The 13,844-nt window shown below is 40.8% G+C and overlaps 1 pseudogene; it reads right to left on the bottom strand.

Annotated features, from left to right (window-relative positions):
- Window positions 1-4,521: 4,521 nt before the first annotated feature.
- LOC129506266 (T-complex protein 1 subunit delta-like) lies at window positions 4,522-12,914 on the bottom strand (annotated as a pseudogene).
- Window positions 12,915-13,844: the final 930 nt, after the last annotated feature.

Genomic DNA, 13,844 nt, shown 5'->3' with positions numbered 1-13,844 from the left:
TTAAAAAAGTGAGGGGGTGGTGCCTGGTGGTGTAGTCAGTTGAGGGTTTGACTCTTGCTTGTGGCTCAGGTCATGATTTCAAGGTTGTGAGATCAAGCCCTGAGTCAGGCTCTGCAATCGGCAGTCTGCTTGGGATTCTCTCTCCCTCCCGTCTCACCCCCGACACTCTCATTCTCTCTCAAACAAACAAATAAATCTTAAAAAAAAAAAAGTGAAAGGATGGAAAATCATTTATGAAGCAAATGGAGGGGAAAAGAAGCCTGGGGTAGGAGTACTTATATTGGACAAATAGGCTTTAAAACAAAGACTGTAACAAGAGACAAAGAAGGACACTACACAATCATAAAGGAAATAATCCAACAAGAAGACAAAGCGATTGTAAATATTTATGCACCCAACATGGAAGCACCCAAATACATAAAGCAGCTATTAACCATCATGACAGAAGTAATTGGAAGTAGCACAATAATAAAAGGGCACTTTAACACTCCATTTACATCAATGGTTAGATTATCTAAACAAAACCAACAAGGAAATAGCTTTTAATGACACAAGGACCAGTTGGATTTAACATATATTCAAAACATTCCATCCTAAAACAGCAGAATTCACATTCTTTTTGAGAGCACATAAAACATTCACCACAGTACATCACGTTAGGCCACAAAACAAGTCTCAACAAAATTCAGAAAGATGAAGTTGTATCATTCATCTTTTCCAAGCACAATGGTATGAAACTCAAAATCAACCACAAGAAAAAAATATAGAACACAAATATATGGAAACTTTTGTCAGACAACATGTTATTAAATAATGAATGGGTCAACCAAGAAATCAAAGAAATAAAAAAATATACAGAGACAAATGAAAATAAAAACAATAACCCAAAATGTTTAGGATGCAGCAAAAGCTATTCTAAGAAGGAAGTTTTTAACAACACAGGCCATTTGAAGAAGAAAAATCTCAAATCAGCAACCTAACCCAAACAAAACCCTAAACCAATAGAAGGAAAGAAGATTAGAGTAGAAATAAATGAAATAGAAACTTTAAAAAAGGGACACCTGGGTGGCTCAATGGTTGAGTCCCACATTGGGGTCCCCACAGTGAGCCTGCTTCTCTCTCTGCCTATGTTTCTGTTTCCCTCTCTGTGTCTCTCATGAATAAGTCAATAAACTCTTAAAAAAAAAAGAAACTTAAAAAAAAGAGAGAACCTGATCAATGAAACCAGGAGCTGGTGCTCTGAAAAGATCAACAAAAGGCTAGACTCGTACAGGGAGAAAGGGAGGAGGGGGAAATGAGTACACAGTCAAAATCAGAAATGAAAAAGGAGAAATATTATAAGAATATTATGAGGAATTATATGCCGACATATTGGACAACCTAGAAGAAATGGACAAATTCCTGGAAACATATACACTCCCAAAACTGCATCAGGAAGAAACAGAAAATTTAAGCAGACAGATTACCAGCAATGAAACTGAATCATTAATCAAAAAAACTTTCAATGAACAGAGAAGTCCAGGACCAGATAGCTTCAGAGATGAATTGTACAAAACATTTTAAGAAGAGTTAATACCTATTCTTCTCAAAATATTCCAAAAGATAGAAGAGGAAGGAAAATTTCCAAATTAATTCTACAAGGCTAGTATCACCCAGACGCCAAAACCAGATAAAGACACTACAAAAAAAGAGAACGACAGGCCAACATCCCTCATGAATATAGATGTAAAAATCATCAACAAAATATTAGCAAACCAAATCCAACAATACATGAAAAAAAATCATTCACCATGATTAGGTGGGATTTACTCCTAGGATGCAAGGGTGGTTCAATATTGGCAAATCAATCAACATAATATTTCACATCAACAAGGATCAAAACCATATGATTACTTCAATACATGCAGGAAAATATTTGACCAAGTACAATATCTATCCATAATAAAACCCTCAACAAAGTAGGTTTATGGAAACATAACATAATATAGGGCCTATACGAAAAACCCACAGCTAACATCATACTCCATGATGAAAAACTGAGAGCTTTTCCTACAAGCTCAGGAACAAGATAAAGATGTCCACTCTTACCACTTTTATTACCACAACTGGAAGTCCTAGCCACAGCAATCAGATAAGAAATAAGAGGTATCCAAATTGTAAAGAAGTAGTATAACTCTATTTGCAGATGACATGATACTATATATAGAAACCCTTAAAGACTCCACCAAAAAACTACAAGAACTCATATATCAATTCAGTAAAGTTGCAGGATACAAAATCAATATTACAGAAATGAATTATATTTCTATATGCTAATAATGAAGTAGTAAAGAAAAATTAAGACAATTATACCCAAAATACCTAGGAATAAATTTAACTTAGGAGGTAAAGGACCTGTACTCTGAAAACTATAAAACACTGATAAAGAAATTGAAGATGACACAAACATATGGAAAGATATTCTATGCTCATGGATTAGAAGAATACTGTGAAAATGTCCACATTATCCAATGCATCCTACAGATTTAATGTAATCCCTATCAAAATACAACAGCATTTTTCACAAAACAAATAATTCTAAAATTTGTGTGGAACCATGGAAATAGCCAAAGAAATCTTGAGCAAGAAGAACAAAACTGAAGCTATCACAATCCCAGATTTTAAGATATATTATAAAGCTTAGGAATCAGGGCAGCCCAGGTGGCTCAGTGGTTTAGCACCACCTTCAGCCCAGGGCCTGATCCTGGAGACCCGGGATCGAGTCCCACGTCAGGCTCCCTGCATGGAGCCTGCTTCTCCATCCGTGTCTCTGACTCTCTCTGTGTCTCATGAATAAATAAATAAAATCTTAAAAAAAAAGCTTAGTAATCAAAACAGTATGATCACCAGAACAGAATAGAGAGCCTAGAAATAAATGTATGATTATATGATCAATTAATTTATGACAAAGGAGGCAGGGATATGCAATGCGAAAAAGGCCCTTTGATAAATGGTGTTGGGAAAACTGGACAGCTACATGCAAAGAATGAAACTGGACTATTTTCCTACACCATAAACAAACAAAAAAACTCAAAATGGAATGAAGACCTTTATGTGAGACCTCAAACCATAAAAATCCTAGAAAAGGGGCACCTGGGTAGCTCAGTGGGTTGTGTCCAACTCTTGGTTTTGGCTCAAGTCATGATCTCTGGTCATGAGATCAAACCCCAAGTTGGGCACTATGCTCAGTGGGGAGTTGACTTTGGATTCTATCTCCCTTGCCCCTCCCCTTTCTACTTGCACATGTGCTCTCTAAAATAAATAAATAAATCTTACAAAAAAAATTCTAGAAGAGAGTGCAGGCAGTAATTGCTCTGACACTGGCCATGCCAACTTTTTCTAGGTATTTCTCCTGAGGCAAAGGAACAAAACAAAAATAAACTACTGAGACTACATCAAAATGAAAAGCTTTTGCACAGCAAGGGAAACAACAAAACAAAGACAACCTACTGAATAGGAGAAGATATTTGCAAATGATCTACCTGCAATGCTGAAATATCTACCTCAAATATCTACCTTAGAAGAAGTGAATCCCTACTTCATACTATACTTAAAGAATTACAGACTGCTTCGGTGACCCAAAACACAGATTTTCTTTATAATCTTGGGACAAGGATGACCTTCCTAAAAAGACCCAAACTCCAAAAGCCATAAAGGCAAAAACTTAGGAAAATTTAATACTGGCAAGAGTGTGAAGAGCTAAATATTCCCTACCCTGGCATAAGTATGGATAGATAGACTCTTTCGAATAATAATTGTGGTAGGCAGCTTTTAATACACATAAACTGATTCAGAATCTCTAGGAGTCTCTCCTACAGACATAGTCATGCATGGCTATGCACACACACACAAAAAAAGTGAGACACTGTTTCTCATAGTCATAGGGAAGAAACACCCTAAAATACAAAGCAATGAAAGGTTACATCAGGTCAATTGCCTGACCCTGAGACCGTGACCCCGAGCCAAAATCAAGAGTCAGATGCCTAACTGACTGAGCCACCCAGGCGCCCTTGACTAGTCTTATGAGCCCTTTCTCTTCAGAACATAGAGCTCTTCTTGTTCTTCCATCCTAGTGCATTCTGCATTATTGGAGAGTTAATGTAACCTTTCATTGTGCTGACTGTAGAGGCTGATTGGGATCCTCCCCCTCTCCCTCTGGCCTGCACCCTCACCTCCATTGCTTGTACTCTCTCCTCTCTCTTTCTCCCTCTCTCTAAAAAAAAAAAAAAAAAAGACTAATCAAAAGAGCAGGTCCAGTTTTTATAATGGCGTAAAAGACCTGGAGGGATACCATACTATTTTCTGAAACCAAGTATTTAGTATTGTCATTAAAGTGTACAAATACCATTTCGAGCAAGTGACAAATGGAAGACCAAGACCTGGAAAGAGTCTTCTGAACAAGAAACATCAAGGCAGTCTTCTACTCCAACCACACTGTCAGTGGCCATGATGATGCCAAGTGAGGAAGTGTTAGCCAGATTACTAAGTGTTTACCACGTCATCAATTTGTACAATGTTCCAGACAGTTTCGGTTGCTAGGATAAGTGCACTGACTGAAACCAATGAAGGCTGGACAACCTGTTATTTCAAAGTCATTGAAAATACCACCTTTTTGGACATTAATGTCTACAGTTTTTCTCCTTGGGCATGCCAGTTTCTTAATTCTATTACTGCAGAAATGGGATTCGGGCCAGCAGTTTCAGCTAGTGTTCTTGGAAGGACTTCCATTACATCTGCATTAGAACACAAAAGAATTCTATACCACTCAATGTTCATGAATATTCAGTTAACCATAGGGCCAACTTTATCTCTGGAGCACCACTCCCCACAAGAAGAGCTCTTGCTTCACTAAACAGCAAATGACACATAGGAAATTGTGAATGGAGCGCTCAGCTTCATCAATCACCAATTTGTTAGAACCATGCACAACTGTAACTTCTTTCCCAGGATTTTGAGCAGTTTGCCAGAATCACTTAAATTGATCCCCTCAGCTAGCTCAGCCAAATCCAACATGTCCCCAGTGAACTGGTCAAATTGAACAACTGGGTTGGTTCCAGTTGCCAGTTGCCTTAGAGAGAACTTCAGTGTCTTCTCTTTGAATATCTCTAGCCACCGTAATCTTCATTTTGTTCAGGAAATGTAATGCAATATCACTAAGAGCAGCATCTCTTAAGAATAAACTTCTGTATAAGAACATTATATCCGGCTTAAAAATTTTGCTTCACTGGGATCCCTGGGTGGCGCAGCAGTTTGTTTGGCGCCTGTCTTTGGCCCAGGGCACGATCCTGGAGACCAAGGATCAGGTCCCACATCGGGCTCCCGGTGCATGGAGCCTGCTTCTCCCTCTGCCTGTGTCTCTGCCTCTCTCTCTCTCTCTGTGACTATCATAAATAAAAAAAAAATTTGCTTCACTAAATTTAGAATATAGGCTCTCTTCTTTCTTAGCATTGGGCCCATCTGGACATATCGGAAATTACTATGTAATTATCCCTATCTGTTTTGGGAGCAGATAAGGAAAACTGAGTAAGCCCAATCTTAGCCTTTTTAACTCTGGTTAGGTCATCTTTTGGGTGACAACCAGCTGTTTTACATTTGTAGTCATCATTTGTCTCACTCAATTATATATATATATATATATATATATGCGCTATATAAAGTACATAAACTGTACACATAACTATACATGAGATTCTTGATCTCAGGGTTGTAAATTCAAGCCTCATATCATGGGTAGAGATTACTTAAATACATAAACTTAGGGTGCTTGGGTGGCTCAATTGGTTGAACATCTGACCCTTGGTTTTGGCTCAGGTCATGATTTCAGGGTCATGGAATCAAGTCCCTCACTGGGCTCCACACTTGGCAGGGAGTCTGCTCAGCAGGGAATCTACTTGAGATTCCCTCTCTCCCAAGTAAAAAAATAAATCTTAAAAAAATAATAATAAAAAATAAAAATAAACCAGAACAAAACAAAACAAAACAAAACAAAAACACTATTCACCCATTCCCTGACCCTGGCAACTACCATTCTGGTTATCAATGAGGTTGTTTTAAAAAAAAATTTTGGGGGGGAGGGGCAAGATGGCGGAGGAGTAGGGTCCCCAAATCACCTGTCCCCAACAAATTACCTAGATAACCTTCAAACCATCCTGAAAATCTACGAATTCGGCCTGAGATTTAAAGAGAGACCAGCTGGAATGCTACAGTGAGAGGAGTTCACGCTTCTATCAAGGTAGGAAGACGGGGGGAAAAATAAATAAACAAAAGGCCTCCGAGGGGGAGGGGTCCCGCGAGGAGCCGGGCTGAGGCCGGGGCGAGTGTCCCCAGGACAGGAGAGCCCCGTCCCGGAGGAGCAGGAGCTGCACCAACCTTCCCGGGCCGGCGGAAAGGGGCTCGCAGGGAGTTGGAGCAGGACCCAGGAGGGCGGGGATGCCCTCGGGCTCCCGGGGACACTAACAGACACCTGCGAGCGCAGGAGAGTGCTCCGAGCTCCCTAAGGGCTGCAGCACGCACGGAGGGACCGACCGGAGCAGCTCGGAGGGGCTCGGGCGGCGGCTCCGCGGAGGGGGCTGCGGGGCGGGAGCGCGAATCCCACAGCGCAGGCCCCGGAGCACAGGGCGCCGGGACACAGCCCAGGATCCGGCCTCCCCCCGGGACAGGCAGAGGCCGGGAGGGCCCAGGACAGCGAGGACGCTCCTGCCCCGAGCTGAGCAGATCAGCGGCCCCGCCCCGGAGCCTCCAGGCCCTGCGGACGGAGAGCCGAGAGCCCGAGCCCCGTAGTTCCTGTGGAGGCTGACTCCAGGCTTCCAGAGCTGCCATAGCAACTGCGGCTGATCCTCCTGAGACCTCACGGGGTAAACAACCCCCGCTGAGCCCTGCAGCAGGCAGGGGCAGAGCAGCTCACCCAAGTGCTAACACCTGAAAATCAGCACAGCAGGCCCCTCCCCCAGAAGACCAGCTGGACGGACCAGTTCCAGGGGAAGTCAAGGGACTTAAAGTCTACAGAAATACTCCCCCGTGTTTTTTTTTTCTTTTCTTTTTTCTTTTCTTTTTGATTTCTGATTGCTTCCCCCACCCCCTTTTTTTTTCACCTTTCTTTCTTTTTCTTTCCCTTTTTCTTCTCTTCTTTTTCTTTTCTTTTTCTTTTTTCTTTTTCTCTTTTCTTTCCTTCTCTCTCTTTCTCTCCTTTTCCCAATACAACTTGTTTTTGGCCACTCCGCACTGAGCAAAATGACTAGAAGGAAAACCTCACCTCAAAAGAAAGAATCAGAAACAGCCCTCTCTCCCACAGAGCTACAAAATCTGGATTACAATTCAATGTCAGAAAGCCAATTCAGAAGCACTATTCTACAGCTACTGGTGGCTCTAGAAAAAAGCATTAAGGCCTCACGAGACTTCATGACTGCAGAATTTAGATCCAATCAGGCAGAAATTAAAAATCAACTGAATGAGATGCAATCCAAACTAGAAGTCCTAACGATGAGGGTTAACGAGGTGGAAGAACGAGTGAGTGACATAGAAGACAAGTTAATGGCAAAGAGGGAAACTGAGGAAAAAAGAGATAAACAATTAAAGAACCATGAAGACAGATTAAGGGAAATAAATGACACTCTAAGGAAGAAAAACCTACGTTTAATTGGGGTTCCCGAGGGCGCCGAAAGGGACAGAGGGCCAGAATATGTATTTGAACAAATCCTAGCTGAAAACTTTCCCAATCTGGGAAGGGAAACAGGCATTCAGATCCAGGAAATAGAGAGATCCCCCCCTAAAATCAATAAAAACCGTTCAACACCTCGACATCTAATAGTGAAGCTTGCAAATTCCAAAGATAAAGAGAAGATCCTTAAAGCAGCAAGAGACAAGAAGTCCCTGACTTTCATGGGGAGGAATATTAGGGTAACAGCAGACCTCTCCACAGAGACCTGGCAGGCCAGAAAGGGCTGGCAGGATATATTCAGGGTCCTAAATGAGAAGAACATGCAACCAAGAATACTTTATCCAGCAAGGCTCTCATTCAAAATGGAAGGAGAGATAAAGAGCTTCCAAGACAGGCAGGAACTGAAAGAATATGTGACCTCCAAACCAGCTCTGCAAGAAATTTTAAGGGGGACTCTTAAAATTCCCCTTTAAGAAGAAGTTCAGTGGAACAATCCACAAAAACAAGGACTAAATAGATATCATGATGACACTAAACTCATATCTGTCAATAGTAACTCTGAACGTGAACGGGCTTAATGACCCCATCAAAAGGCGCAGGGTTTCAGACTGGATAAAAAAGCAGGACCCATCTATTTGCTGTCTACAAGAGACTCATTTTAGACAGAAGGACACCTACAACCTGAAAATAAAAGGTTGGAGAACCATTTACCATTCAAATGGTTCTCAAAAGAAAGCAGGGGTAGCCATCCTTATATCAGATAAACTAAAATTCACTCCGAAGACAGTAGTGAGAGACGAAGAGGGACACTATATCATACTTAAAGGATCTATCCAACAAGAGGACTTAACAATCCTCAATATATATGCCCCGAATGTGGGAGCTGCCAAATACTTAAACGAATTATTAACCAAAGTAAAGAAATACTTAGATAATAATACACTTATACTTGGTGACTTCAATCTAGCTCTCTCTACCCTTGATAGGTCTTCTAAACACAACATCTCCAAAGAAACGAGAGCTTTAAATGATACACTGGACCAGATAGATTTCACAGATATCTACAGAACTTTACATCCAAACTCAACTGAATACACATTCTTCTCAAGTGCACATGGAACTTTTTCCAGAATAGACCACATACTGGGTCACAAATCGGGTCTGAACCGATACCAAAAGATTGGGATCGTCCCCTGCATATTCTCAGACCATAACGCCTTGAAATTAGAACTCAATCACAAGAAGAAGTTTGGAAGGACCTCAAACACGTGGAGGTTAAGGACCATCCTGCTAAAAGATAAAAGGGTCAACCAGGAAATTAAGGAAGAATTAAAAAGATTCATGGAAACTAATGAGAATGAAGATACAACTGTTCAAAATCTTTGGGATGCAGCAAAAGCAGTCCTGAGGGGGAAATACATCGCAATACAAGCATCCATTCAAAAACTGGAAAGAACTCAAATACAAAAGGTAACCTTACACATAAAGGAGCTAGAGAAGAAGCAGCAAAACGACCCGACGCCCAGCAGAAGAAGAGAGTTAATTAAAATTCGAGCAGAACTCAACGAAATTGAGACCAGAAGAACTGTGGAACAGATCAATAGAACCAGGAGTTGGTTCTTTGAAAGAATTAATAAGATAGACAAACCATTAGCCAGCCTTATTAAAAAGAAGAGAGAGAAGACTCAAATTAATAAAATCATGAATGAGAAAGGAGAGATCACTACCAACACCAAGGAAATACAAACGATTTTAAAAACATATTATGAACAGCTCTACGCCAATAAATTAGGCAATCTAGAAGAAATGGACGCATTCCTGGAAAGCCACAAACTACCAAAACTGGAGCAGGAAGAAATAGAAAACCTGAACAGGCCAATAACCAGGGAGGAAATTGAAGCAGTCATCAAAAACCTCCCAAGACACAAGAGTCCAGGGCCAGATGGCTTCCCAGGGGAATTCTATCAAACGTTTAAAGAAGAAATCATACCTATTCTACTAAAGCTGTTTGGAAAGATAGAAAGAGATGGAGTACTTCCAAACTCATTCTATGAGGCCAGCATCACCTTAATTCCAAAACCAGACAAAGACCCCACCAAAAAGGAGAATTACAGACCAATATCCCTGATGAACATGGATGCAAAAATTCTCAACAAGATACTAGCCAATAGGATCCAACAACACATTAAGAAAATTATTCACCATGACCAAGTAGGATTTATCCCTGGGATGCAAGGCTGGTTCAACACTCGTAAAACAATCAATGTGATTCATCATATCAGCAAGAGAAAAACCAAGAACCATATGATCCTCTCATTAGATGCAGAGAAAGCATTTGACAAAATACAGCATCCATTCCTGATCAAAACTCTTCAGAGTGTAGGGATAGAGGGAACTTTCCTCGATATCTTAAAAGCCATCTACGAAAAGCCCACAGCAAATATCATTCTCAATGGGGAAGCACTGGGAGCCTTTCCCCTAAGATCAGGAACCAGACAGGGATGTCCACTCTCACCACTGCTATTCAACATAGTATTGGAAGTCCTAGCCTCAGCAATCAGACAACAAAAAGACATTAAAGGCATTCAAATTGGCAAAGAAGAAGTCAAACTCTCCCTCTTCGCCGATGACATGATACTCTACATAGAAAACCCAAAAGCCTCCACCCCAAGATTGCTAGAACTCATACAGCAATTTGGTAGCGTGGCAGGATACAAAATCAATGCCCAGAAATCAATGGCATTCCTATACACTAACAATGAGACTGAAGAAAGAGAAATTAAGGAGTCAATCCCATTTACAATTGCACCCAAAAGCATAAGATACCTAGGAATAAACCTAACCAAAGAGGTAAAGGATCTATACCCTAAAAACTATAGAACACTTCTGAAAGAAATTGAGGAAGACACAAAGAGATGGAAAAATATTCCATGCTCATGGATTGGCAGAATTAATATTGTGAAAATGTCAATGCTACCCAGGGCAATTTACACGTTCAATGCAATCCCTATCAAAATACCATGGACTTTTTTCAGAGACTTAGAACAAATTATTTTAAGATTTGTGTGGAATCAGAAAAGACCCCGAATAGCCAGGGGAATTTTAAAAAATAAAACCATAGCTGGGGGCATCACAATGCCAGATTTCAGGTTGTACTACAAAGCTGTGGTCATCAAGACAGTGTGGTACTGGCACAAAAACAGACACATAGACCAATGGAACAGAATAGAGAATCCAGAAATGGACCCTGAACTTTATGGTCAACTAATATTCGACAAAGGAGGAAAGATGATCCACTGGAAGAAAGACAGTCTCTTCAATAAATGGTGCTGGGAAAATTGGTCATCCACATGCAGAAGAATGAAACTAGACCACTCTCTTGCACCATACACAAAGATAAACTCAAAATGGATGAAAGATTTAAATGTGAGACAAGACTCCATCAAAATCCTAGAGGAGAACACAGGCAACACCCTTTTTGAACTTGGCCACAGTAACTTCTTGCAAGATACATCCACGAAAACAAAAGAAACAAAAGCAAAAATGAACTATTGGGACTTCATCAAGATAAGAAGCTTTTGCACAGCAAAGGATACAGTCAACAAAACTCAAAGACAACCTACAGAATGGGAGAAGATATTTGCAAATAACATATCAGATAAAGGGCTAGTTTCCAAAATCTATAAAGAACTTATTAAACTCAACACCAAAGAAACAAACAATCCAATCATGAAATGGGCAAAAGACATGAAGAGAAATCTCACAGAGGAAGACATAGACATGGCCAACATGCACATGAGAAAATGCTCTGCATCACTTGCCATCAGGGAAATACAAATCAAAACCACAATGAGATACCACCTCACACCAGTGAGAATGGGGAAAATTAATAAGGCAGGAAACAACAAATGTTGGAGAGGATGCGGAGAAAAGGGAACCCTCTTACACTGTTGGTGGGAATGTGAACTGGTGCAGCCACTCTGGAAAACTGTGTGGAGGTTCCTCAAAGAATTAAAAATAGACCTGCCCTACGACCCAGCAATTGCACTGTTAGGGATTTACCCCAAAGATTCAGATGCAATGAAACGCCGGGGCACCTGCACCCCGATGTTTCTAGCAGCCATGTCCACAATAGCCAAACTGTGGAAGGAGCCTCGGTGCCCATCGAAAGATGAATGGATAAAGAAGATGTGGTTTATGTATACAATGGAATATTACTCAGCCATTAGAAACAACAAATACCCACCATTTGCTTCAACGTGGATGGAACTGGAGGGTATTATGCTGAGTGAAGTAAGTCAATCGGAGAAGGACAAACAGTGTATGTTCTCACTCATTTGGGGAATATGAATAATAGTGAAGGGGAATATAAGGGAAGGGAGAAGAAATGTGTGGGAGATATCAGAAAGGGACACAGAACATAAAGACTCCTAACTCTGGGAAATGAACTAGGGGTGGTGGAAGGGGAGGAGGGCGGGGGGTGGGGGTGAATGGGTGACGGGCACGGAGGGGGACACTTGACGGGATGAGCACTGGGTGTTATTCTGTATGTTGGTAAATTGAACACCAATAAAAATTAATTTATAAAAAAAAATAAAATAAAATAAAATATTTTTAGGAAGAAAAAAAAATTTTTTTTTTTTTTAGATTCCACCTGGGAGAGACATCATAATTATTTGTTTTTCTCCATATGACTTACTCTACTTGGCATAATACCCTTGAGGTTTCTTAACTAGTTTGGTATCTCTAAGCTCTACACCAGTAGCTGCATCCAAGTCCATCACTTCCCTCACTGCATTTCCACTTAATGGGGAAAGCAGATTGAACATGAAGAAAATGTTTGAGTTCAGTGAAGTGGTTGCATTTTTTAACAGTTTCTCTGTCACTCAGTTCCACGGGTCAAGACGAGTTAAGGTTTCAATACCCTTTTCCAAATCCTTCTGGAATGACTTGGAAATTATGGATGAATCCCTTTCTGAAAAAGCTTCATACAGGAATCTAAGAGAACCAGCAATGATCATCATCAGTGTGGTACCACCTCCTACTTCTTTATCTTGAGCCTTAGACAGCTCTGCCAGCATTCTGGCTGCTGGGTTATAATGCTTCAGAACAGTGATGACATTGTTTGTAATGGTCACATCACCTTTCCTGTGTCAATTATTTTTATCTTTTTTTGTCCTAGGCTTGTTCTAATAGCATTGGCAATGGCTTTGACCATGGAGAACTTGAAGTAGATTTGGGTTGGCTTCTGCAGTTCTCATAGGTGCTTTTCCTGCAGCTGCTAGCAGCCCTGGGGAGCATCCATTTCAGAGCACCACTGTTTGGACATGGCAAGCCTGGAGAGTTTGGGTGAGCTCAGAAAGGACAGATGGATGTGGGTTCCAATTGGCTGCAGAATAATGGCATGCACTGTTAACCATCTAGATTAGAACACTTCACTCCAAAATATGAAATTTTTGCATATTATCTTGAGTTTAAGGCAACTGAAAAATAGCATGTACAGGAGGAGCTCTCTGCCCTCTACTTTTCTGTCTAAAACCAGGGCATAAATTTCCTAGGAGAAAGGTATTTTGTTTTTTTTACAGAGAGAGCACATGTACACACAAGTTGGGGGTGGGGGAAGGTACAGAAGTGGGGGGAGAGGAGGGGGAAGGGAGGAGGGAAAGGGAGGGAAAGAGAGAGAGAGAGAGAGAGAGAGAGAGAGACTTTTTAAAGAAGGCTCCACACAGCACAGAGCACAACCAGGAGCTTGATCTCATGACCCTGAGATCATGACTTGAGTTAAAACCAAGAGTCGGGTGCTTGGGTGCTTAACTGACTGAGCCACCCAGGTGCCCATGCCCCCTGCTGTTTTAGTTTCAGAGGTAGAATTTAGTGATTTATCAGTTGCATATACACCCAGTGCTCATCACATCAATTTTATTTTTCCTTCCCTTCCCCTAGGTTCATTTGTTTCTTAAATTCCACATATGAATGAAATCATATGGTATTTGTCTTTCTCTGTTTGCCTTATTTTGCTTAGCATAATCCCCTCCAGTTCCATCTACTTTGTTGTAAATGGCAAGATTTCATTTTTTTGATGGCTGAGTAGTATTCCATTGTGTATACATACCAAATCTTCTTTATCCATTCATCTGTTGATGGACAT

Source organism: Nyctereutes procyonoides, unplaced genomic scaffold (assembly GCF_905146905.1).
Source record: "Nyctereutes procyonoides isolate TBG_1078 unplaced genomic scaffold, NYPRO_anot_genome, whole genome shotgun sequence".
Classification (NCBI taxonomy): domain Eukaryota; kingdom Metazoa; phylum Chordata; class Mammalia; order Carnivora; family Canidae; genus Nyctereutes; species Nyctereutes procyonoides.
This window is presented reverse-complemented; position numbering and strand designations above follow the sequence as displayed.